This window comes from Electrophorus electricus, chromosome 1 (assembly GCF_041902795.1).
Source record: "Electrophorus electricus isolate QZ-2024a chromosome 1, ASM4190279v1, whole genome shotgun sequence".
Classification (NCBI taxonomy): domain Eukaryota; kingdom Metazoa; phylum Chordata; class Actinopteri; order Gymnotiformes; family Gymnotidae; genus Electrophorus; species Electrophorus electricus.
In genome coordinates, this window is record NC_137497.1 from 2593721 (window position 1) to 2603720 (window position 10000).

The window sequence follows — 10000 nt, forward strand, 5'->3', positions numbered from 1 at the left end:
GGGACTACGGCGTCATCAGTGACGTAGTCCTCGGCAGCCCCGGCCTTGTGACCCGGACCGGTATTCAACTTTTTGAGTTGAATCAGCAGACACCTGACCCAGTGGTGAGTTTAGGGGGTTTTATATTGACCTTATTGGCACTGTGGACTATACAGGCTGAGTACTAATAGGGTGTGCTGCTGTTTTTGTTACAGGTACAACGCCAGGAAGAAAAAGCAGGAACAGGATGTTCTGCACCTGAGCGTTGGCCAGTCCAGCACTCCCATGGTGGCCCCAGAACCCTTCCCTCCCACGCTGAGTAAGCTCCCGGAGCGTCCGGCTCACGGGCACCCTGCCTTTGACTTTAACATCCAGCAGGATGCGTCCGGGCAGGCTTCTCAGCGCGTCCGAGGCCAACCTCCTCTTCCTCCCGGGGAGACCCCGACGAGCTCCGGTCCGGAAGGCGACGCGGCTTCTGCCACCGTCGCCACTCCTGCTGCCCCTGCCGCGCCGGCCGGGCCCAAAGTGCCCCGGACCACGGCGTGGCGTTGGAAGAAAAAGGCAGAGGCCGAGGCTGCTGCTGCCGCCGCCGCCGCTGCGGATGGACAGGCCGTCCCCACGAAGCGACGCGAGCATGAGCACTACGCCTGCAAGCAGTGTGGCCAACCTAAAACTAAAGAGTTTGGCCACAGCAGGTTTACATAGTTTTATATGTATTCCTGCTTTAATTATTTATTCTGTGTGTATATTTATTCCTATTTTAATTATTTATTCTGGGTCTTGTTCATAATCATTTGTACTTTCAAAAGTGAAGCAGCACTGTTTAATACTGTTATACTTCACAAAGTGAAGCGGCACTGTTTAATACTGTTATACTTCACAAAGTGAAGCGGCACCGTTTAATACTGTTATACTTCACAAAGTGAAGCGGCACTGTTTAATACTGTTTGTTATACTTCACAAAGTGAAGCAGCACTGTTTAATACTGTTATACTTCACAAAGTGAAGCAGCACTGTTTAATACTGTTATACTTCACAAAGTGAAGCGGCACCGTTTAATACTGTTATACTTCACAAAGTGAAGCGGCACTGTTTAATACTGTTTGTTATACTTCACAAAGTGAAGCAGCACTGTTTAATACTGTTATACTTCACAAAGTGAAGCAGCACTGTTTAATACTGTTATACTTCACAAAGTGAAGCAGCACTGTTTAATACTGTTATACTTCACAAAGTGAAGCAGCACTGTTTAATACTGTTATACTTCACAAAGTGAGCAGAACTGTTTAATACTGTTATACTTCACAAAGTGAAGCAGCACTGTTTAATACTGTGTTATACTTCACAAAGTGAAGCAGCACTGTTTAATACTGTTATACTTCACAAAGTGAAGCAGCACTGTTTAATACTGTTATACTTCACAAAGTGAAGCAGCACCGTTTAATACTGTTATACTTCACAAAGTGAAGCAGCACTGTTTAATACTGTTATACTTCACAAAGTGAAGCAGCACTGTTTAATACTGTTGTACTTCACAAAGTGAAGCAGCACTGTTTAATACTGTTATACTTCACAAAGTGAAGCAGCACTGACTTATTCTGCTTTGTACTTCACAGCGTGAATGAGCAATGACTTGCACTCTATTTTAAGTCTCAGTTATTCTGCTTTGTACTTCAAAAAATGAACGAGCATTGATTTCTTGTGCTTTATACTTCACAAAGTGAATGAGCACAGATTTATTGTGCATTCTGATGCACAAAGTGAATGGGCACCAATTTAAACTACTTTAAGAAAGTGAATAAATAACTTTGTGTCTCATTACCAAAATATCACAAATTATGCACTTATTTTGATTGATATTTATTTTATGAACAATAAACAACTATTCAAACAGTTCGGTTTCCTGTGTAGGAAATAACATTCAATTAAGTCAACTTTAATCTTATTCTTAAATGAACATGCAATTTTAACTATATATATTAGTGGGAGATATTTTTTAAAATGCGGAAAACCATTAGAAATGCGTAAGCCAATGAAACTGACATTCTGTGAAATGTCTGGATTTTTAATCTTAATCTTCAAATTTTTAATCTTAATCTTAAGTGAATATAATTACAAACAGATAGAAGATATTGAAAAGCCAGTCTAACAGCATGAAACAAAGCTACTTGACATGCATGATCAACTGCACATGGCTACTTAATATGCGAAACAACAGCCGACCCTCTATCGCCATAGTCCCGCCTCCTTGCCAGAGAGGTCACAGAGGTCACCAGGCCAGGAATTTGGGCAGATTCTGGGTTCTGGGTGAACCGTGCGCCCGGGAAGGCCGGGGACGGCGCGGATGGGCTCGGGCGCCTCCGGAAGGGCCAAGGGGGGGCCGAAGCAGCTCCGGAGGGGCCCCGGGGCCCTGGACTGGCCACAGAGAAGATTGGCCCCAACCATTGTGCACGCAGTTTACTGATATTCTATGCTAGTATCATGAGGGACGGACTTTTCAGAGTACCTGGAAGTAGGCTGCATGAGCACTGTACAGGTATCTGAAGGAGTGCGGGTCTGGTGAGGCGGTGTTACAGTCTGACACAGTAGAAGACATATAAATTAGTCAATGACTACTGCAAGAATCAGCTGGCTTAGGACCTCTCAAGACAAAGGTTCCTTTACACTCCACATCAAGCAGCTATGTAACTAATTGAGAGTGATTCAAGAATTATTTGCAATACCAACTTTATGAAGCAATGCTAAACATTACATTCACACTTAAACAGATTACATTTATAATGTTTGGCAGACACTCTTTACCAGAGTTTCATACATATATTACTTACCTAAGAAAATAAGATATGAAAATAAATACATAAATGAAAAAATACACACCACCAAGTCTCTCCAGTTCATTTATCCCCTGACAAAAAGTCACATGTACCCATGTCCCATAATCATTTACATGACCACCAGTTCCTCACTGCACATCAGCATCAGTGTGCACTGCCAAAAACCTTTATTTTTAGAAACATTTTGAAGTTAATTAAGTCTTCTCAGTACTACTCTCAGTGCTCTCATACAACCAGTGAAGCACCGCGATTCTTCCTGCACTGTACTGCATCAGACTATGTAGTTCATAACTGACCCTTCATTTTATCACTTCAATTAAATGATCAGATATATTAGTCATCTTATATCTAACATGCTCATCCTGAATAATTAAATCTGTAATGTATTAGGACTCATAAATATGAGAGTACATTGCATGACTAGACAGCAGGACAGCAGTTTTGCACCTGCACCAAACTGTACTAAACCATATATTTGCTTTGACCCAAACTAGATGATTGACTAACCTTGTCCTGGCATCCTGAGTTCTTTAATGATGGCAGAACCCATTGGAATATTACTTTAGAATCAAGTATCATCTACAAAATGAATGACATGTCTGATCCTGATAATGTCTGATCCTGGTATGACGTGTCACTGCTGACTAAACACATTTGATAACAGCTTCAGGAATTGAGCAGGAAAAATATGGAATATTTTCAGTAATTAGTGAGAATTCTTTATCCGACCACTCAAATGGGGGAGGAGCTCTTAAATCAGCCTCCCAGTCGAACAGACTCAATTCCTGATCCCCGTCTTCCAAGTCATCTTAGAAAAAACATTGATCCAATTAGTCTAGTATAAATGTGATTAATAAACATGCTTTTAAAAATATATGTACGTGGAAATGGTGTCCTACAGGTTAGTGTGGTTGAACAGCGTGAATAGGCCGAGTTATTTAGATACATGTTATAAGCCACAGTGACCTCTGTATACGTTTCTGTAGACGTTGCCGGTTGTACGAGGTGAAAAATTTGAGAGCTCCGCCGGAGGGCTCGATGAATAGTGAATGACGGTGGCGGGATTCACCCCTTCTGGCTTTGTGACAAATTAACGCACTGCCTAAACTTTTAGACGTAAAGCGGACTTTTAACATATGGTAGACGCACTCTAGAAAAGATTACCTTGTAACAATTCATTCAGTATATGAACTGTTTCATCAGCTTGTGTCCTTATATCTGCATATAAAAAGTAACAATTTAAATGATAAATAAAATACATACAATTAAAATATATAAAAGTTCACAAATAAGAAATGACCTTGGTCAGCAATTCTCTCCACAGAGTCAAGGAACTAAACGTCGGAAACTATGGAAATACATAGAACAGAATTATAGACCATGAGCAGAAAAGATCACCATGATGGTATCCTTTATAGCAACACGGCATTGATGTTGTGTCATTTATTGCTTAATTTAAGTAAATAGATTCACCGACTTATAGTTACTTGTATAGATACAAGAATAGTTACCATAGCTTGTACATAATATGTATTGATTGTTTGCTAAAATGCAATTAAGTTACGCAACCGGTAGAGATATCCAATCCGCTAATTCAGAAAATACCTTCATGAAAGAACATTACTATTTTCACCCTAATATGTGGCGGTGAAAAAAAGACGACTGACCAACGTATTAATTTTCTAATACGATTAATAATTTTCAGATCCTGACAGCGCCTTATATGTTTTAACTAGACCTGAAATGAATTACGACGCTAAGCCCCACCGAGTTAAATTATTCAACGCACGATAAAGTATTTCAGCCATTAGCTAAATAAATTGCTAAATACATGTCAGTCCTTTTACTAACTTATACTAATATAAGGTTTAGCATGAATTACTTAAGCATTACTGAATTGCTTACCTGTTGATATAAAAAAGGATAACGGTTGATCCATGTCCATGTTCGTTCGGACGACTTGGCAAAGTTTTCAGATGTATCGCTTACAATTCTGAACTAAAGGAGTGAAGTACTGAAAACACGGCTTTTAGAAAAAGTCGGTGGGGAAAGATGGTTTTCGGATAAAAGTTGTAAATGACGTCCCTCCCCCAACACCGCTCTCAGTTGTGGAATGCACTGAAAGTGGTAAGAGTACAACATGTGATAAAACTTACAGAGTAACCACACTGGTTAGAGATCTGAGAAAAAACTAATAAATGAAAACTTTGTGATGTTTTGTGAAAAGTTTGCTTATTGCCCCGTTTGAGCACATCTGGTAGATAAGATGTGAGGAGGTGTGTGTGTGTGTGTGTGTGTGTGTGTGTGTGTGTGTGTGTGTGTGAGAGAGAGAGAGTGTCAGTGATCTCTGGCTGCAGAGTGTCAGAGAGGACACTGAACAGACAGACAAAGTGGAGAAAAACTGGTGTAGTATGAGACTGAAAACTTTAATTTTCTTTAATCACATTAATATTTCTCAATTAAAGAAACCTCTTTTGGTCTGGTTGGTTGGGTAGAAAAAAAAGGTGGCAAAATTTGAACTTTCTGACCCTGGGAGGAGTTTGGTTTTTGGTGTGGTGGGACACCTTATATCAGTTTTTGACAGAACGTGTATTCCTGTATGGTAGGGGGAAGGACTTGGGAGGAGGTGTGACTTCTTAGAGAATCAGCCAATGGGAGGAGGGTGAGTGAGTGGGTGAGTGAGAGAGAGAGAGACATAAATGAGACCCATACGCATGTTTGAGTATCAGGACTCGGAACAGAGCGGACATTAAAGACTGGGTGGTACGTATTCATTTAAGACTCATAACTTTTATTTACTTTAATCACTTGATTATTTCTCAATTAAAGAATTTTATTTTCTTAAAAAAAAACAAACTATTTTGAGGATCCCTGATTGTGTTTAATTTCATATAATATATTGTCACATCATATCATATAATAATAATAATAATAATAATAATAATATTATTATTATTAATAATAATAATAATAATAATAATAATAATAAATATGTGGGGGTGGGGTCTGGGTGGTGTGTGTGTGGGGGGTGATTGACAGCTGTCAAATCAATCAATCAAATCCAGCAATACATCATTTTGACTGTTAGTATACACTATTTCTCTCTCTCCTACTCATAGTTTGACTGATCCCATTTGGAGGTTTGCATCAGTTTGCATCTCTCTGGCTCAGAACTGGTGCTAAAGGAAAGAAAAGCTTGGCCAGCCAACTTCAGACCTAGTCTGATCTCTCCTGGGATGTTGTGACAGTGGAATACTTTACTACTTTACTACATGGTTACTTTGCTGTTATGTCACACAACTAACCAGAAGAGCTGTGGGACTAGGGAACCAGGATGAACCAGGGGGTTTTGCTCTTGGACTAGTGTCTCAGGACTAACCAGGGGGTTTAGATCTTAAAAAGAAAAAAAAATAAGATACATATTTTTTTCTGTTCTATTTTTGCCGTAGTAACAGGAGCTGCCATGGCGATAGCAGGTACAGGTGTGGAGACAAAGGACACCTCACTGTGTGTTTCATTCCTACAGCAGGTGTTCTGAACTTGTGACCTGATGGAAGCTGTTCAAGCTCTGATAGCAAATGATGATCAGGACAGAGTTGTGTTGTCAAACACTTTTTATTAAGCCAATCGACAACAGGAGTAGCCCAGATGAAAATATGTGTTTAGTAGTGTGACAGGGGTGGCAGAGAGGAAGCGAGACGCGAAGTTCCATTTACAAGTTCTTTATTGTTCATACTTTCCACGTCACGTCGCCGAGTCTAGTGGATAGGTAGGAGCGGAGTAGCTTCTCTCCAGTAGGCTCACGTAGTTCGGCTACTAATGTGCACCGTCCTTCCAGACCTGTGGGTGTATAAATACGTGTGCAGGTCAATGAGGTGCAGGTGTCTCCTGTCAGAAGACAGGTGATTGTGAGCGAGAAAAGTGCGTGACACGGTCCTGGTCCTGCGGGAGCCTGTGTTTGGTTCCTTCTTCTGATGGAAGAGCACTGCAGTGATCCAGCTGTTATTTATTCTTACTGTTGTCTTGTATCTTTATCTCCTCTGCAGGGCATTTATTTAACATAAAATGTAAATGATCAACTGTTATGTAACCAGCAATGCTAATACACATTTACTGCTATTGTTTTACTTCTTACTGTTAGGCTGTGTTCTATGTGTTCTGTGTGTTCTGTGTTCTATGTGTTCTGTGTGTTCTGTGTTCTATGTTCTGTACATCATGTAATTTTCTGATACAGATAAATAAATAAATTATTTTTCCACAATACTTGAAATAAACACACACACACATTCCCAACATTCAGCCATTAAGAAATAAAATTTTATTTGTCATGTGCACAACATGCCATGGACGTCCACACACTTACATGCTTATTGTGAGTCTGATTATCTGTCTAAATTACAATCATCTGTAAGTTAGATCTACAAACAAAGCGGCAAGTTCCGAAGTGTTTCAACGTACCGACATAGTGGAGATTTACTCTCAGCGCAGCCGCAAAACAAGTCCGTTTTGGACTGTGACTCCATTGGCTGTATAGACTGTATGTCTATGATTGGCTGCAGAAAAATGACGGACAGGTAACTTTGGCTGCTGATTGGCTTAATAAAAATGACTGACACCAGAAATCGGTTGTGTAATTGGCTTCAGTTGAAATGATTGACATGTGCTCCGCCCTCTACTTACCCGCTGGAGTTCCTGCAGTCTCTCCCTTCTCTAGAAAACGAAAGTATTTTCTGAACTGTCACCATTAGTTGGGCGGATTGGAGATACGCGCGTTTAAAATATTTCACGGTAAGTTCATTCTGTTTGATAAAATGCGATGTCGGTGCAGTTTAAATAACGTGTTTTGTAAGTACGTAGTTCTGTGTTTAAATCGTAGGTTTACCTAAAAGTGGATTAAAGATTAAAGTCCTGGTGAAGTTAACGATACGCATCTAAAATAAGGGGACACTAAAAATGGCGAACGCCCAGTACGATCACAGTTATATTAAAAATAATAATTTAACGGGGTCAGATATACGTAGTCAGTTATTGTAAATCTGGATTTTAAGTCGTAGTTAGTCAGTGATCTTTCCAAATGGTCCCAGTTAAAACTCCTCTGGCCTAAATGTAAAGTCGCTGCTGTGATGTGTGTTTTTTACAGTTAGTTTCTGTTCAGTTTCAGTCATTTTGTAGTGTTGTCCACATTCTCAGTGGGCAGTTCAGATTCCCTGTCTAATTCATTAGCTGTAGTGTTACCTGTAGTTAGGATGGGACGGTCGACACGGACGTTTCTACGCTTGTTTCGAGTTTCTGAAACTCTGATCCGAAAGGTGGCTCAAAACGGCCATGTCACGTGACCACAGGTGAACTAAGCTTGTGTTTCTACAGGTGTTATACAGTAGCTGCTGCTCCTGGCTTTGACTGACAGTGTCTGAAACACACCTGATCACACATCTGTCTCAGTCACACACTCTATGAATGCTTATAAGTCAAGAAAACACACACCAACCTTGAGGGGTTTTGTGAGAACAGAGAATTTGAGAGATGGAGAGATTCAGTGTTATCTAGATAGAAGGTTATTGATAGGACATATTGACTAATAGGCTAGTGAGAGACATCCAGTGAGCAGTAGTTATAGATACAGTGACATTAATATATAGAAAGTGTGTAGAGAGAGATCCTCTGGTTTACTGACAGGAGTGATGTGCTGTATATCCACACATTTATATAATGGTAAAAACACCTGTGTATGCCAGCAACAAGTGTTCACTGTGAATGAATCTTTTCCAAGACTGAGGAGGTAATGTGGGAAGAGAGGAAGCTCCCAAACAGCAGAACATCTAACATTTTAAAATCTAAATATTATAATAAATGAGATATTTTACTTTATTGAACTTCATTATCCATAATCATAATTATCTACATTCACAACACTTCATTCTGCAATAGATGAAACATGGTCCACACGGAAAGTTCATTAAATAGATACCAAGAATTTTAAATACCTTACAGAATGACAGAAGCATCTTTGGTTGTGTTTGTATGGTAATTTCTCTGAAATATTTATTGATCATATGTATCGATAGCCTGGCATAACCCACCAGAATAATATCTAGGCAGAGTAGTTTAGACTTTGTTGTTTTACAGAAAAAAATTATCAAGATGTTGGCAGAAGTTGCCACTGTGGAGATCATGTCAGATTGTTTCTGTTCAACAGGCCCAGACATGATGGATGAATTATGATGAATATTATTTAATTTTGTTTTTCCTTATAACATATTTATCCAGTTAAACTCTGTCTCATTGGCTAAATATGTTGATCAATTATCCAGTTAAATGTAGTGAATTGCTGATGTACAATGATTAAGGACAAAGATACCACCACCTATAGTGTAGTGTAAATGTAGTGAACTACTGATGTACACTGATTAAGGACAAACATACCACCACCTATAGTGTACTGTAAATGTAGTGAACTACTGATGTATACTGATGAAGGACAAACATACCACCACCTATAGTGTACTGTAAATGTAGTGAACTACTGATGTATACTGATTAAGGACAAAGATACCACCACCTACAGTGTAGTGTAAATGTAGTGAACTACTGATGTACACTGATTAAGGACAAAGATACCACCACCTATAGTGAACTGTAAATGGAGTGAACTACTGATGTACATTGATTAAGGACAAAGATACCACCACCTATAGTGTACTGTAAATGTAGTGAACTACTGATGTACACTGATTAAGGACAAAGATACCACCACCTATAGTGTACTGTAAATGTAGCGAACTACTGATGTACACTGATTAAGGCATATATCAGACATGTCAGGTTCAGTATCACATAACTATAGTGCTAGGTATTATTAAAGTCACAACATAACACAACTGAAACTATAAATCATCACTAAAGTGTTTTACTAAAGTGTCCAGATAGTTTCAGTGATGAAAGGTCACAGTGATATATTTCTATCACAGACTGGTGTTGATAGATTCTGTCTCTAGTCTCACTAACATGTACCTTATGTAGTGTTCTATATAGACCCGTCTGTGTGGAGGAATGTGAGTGAGTGAGTGAGTGAGTAGACCATTACAGACACAGCCTGGGTTTATATTTGACTCGTTATCTCTGGTGTGAGGGTGTGTGTGTCAGAAATCATGTGGTTGCTCCTTTTCCTCTCGGGCAGGTTAACACAC

At 39.5% G+C, this 10000-nt stretch overlaps 3 protein-coding genes and 1 long non-coding RNA gene across 5 annotated transcripts in view; 2 read left to right on the forward strand and 2 right to left on the reverse strand.

Moving 5' to 3' along the window:
• The window catches only part of LOC145657910 (uncharacterized), a 4717-nt gene extending 2845 nt beyond the window's left edge, over nt 1-1872 (forward strand). The window contains exons 5-6 of one of the 2 annotated variants that reach the window (XM_081714715.1): nt 1-104; nt 195-1872. The exon at nt 1-104 is cut by the window's left edge and continues 146 nt beyond it. The gene's annotated coding sequence lies outside the window, so the exon portion shown is untranslated. The remainder of the gene's footprint in view (nt 105-194) is intronic. The other variant, XM_081714769.1, reaches the window with a different exon arrangement.
• LOC118241310 (uncharacterized) overlaps nt 1-10000 on the reverse strand; it is a 451150-nt gene that overhangs the window by 386843 nt on the left and 54307 nt on the right. The gene's annotated exons all lie outside the window — the stretch shown is intronic.
• Nucleotides 6520-7370, reverse strand: LOC145659450 (uncharacterized). The gene is made up of 2 exons (XR_014125672.1): nt 7272-7370; nt 6520-6653 (listed from the first exon to the last, which is right to left on the reverse strand). It is a non-coding gene; the product is annotated as an uncharacterized LOC145659450 (long non-coding RNA).
• The window catches only part of LOC113569026 (NLR family CARD domain-containing protein 3-like), a 21256-nt gene continuing 18763 nt past the window's right edge, over nt 7508-10000 (forward strand). The window contains exon 1 of the mRNA XM_081711186.1: nt 7508-7601. The gene's annotated coding sequence lies outside the window, so the exon portion shown is untranslated. The remainder of the gene's footprint in view (nt 7602-10000) is intronic.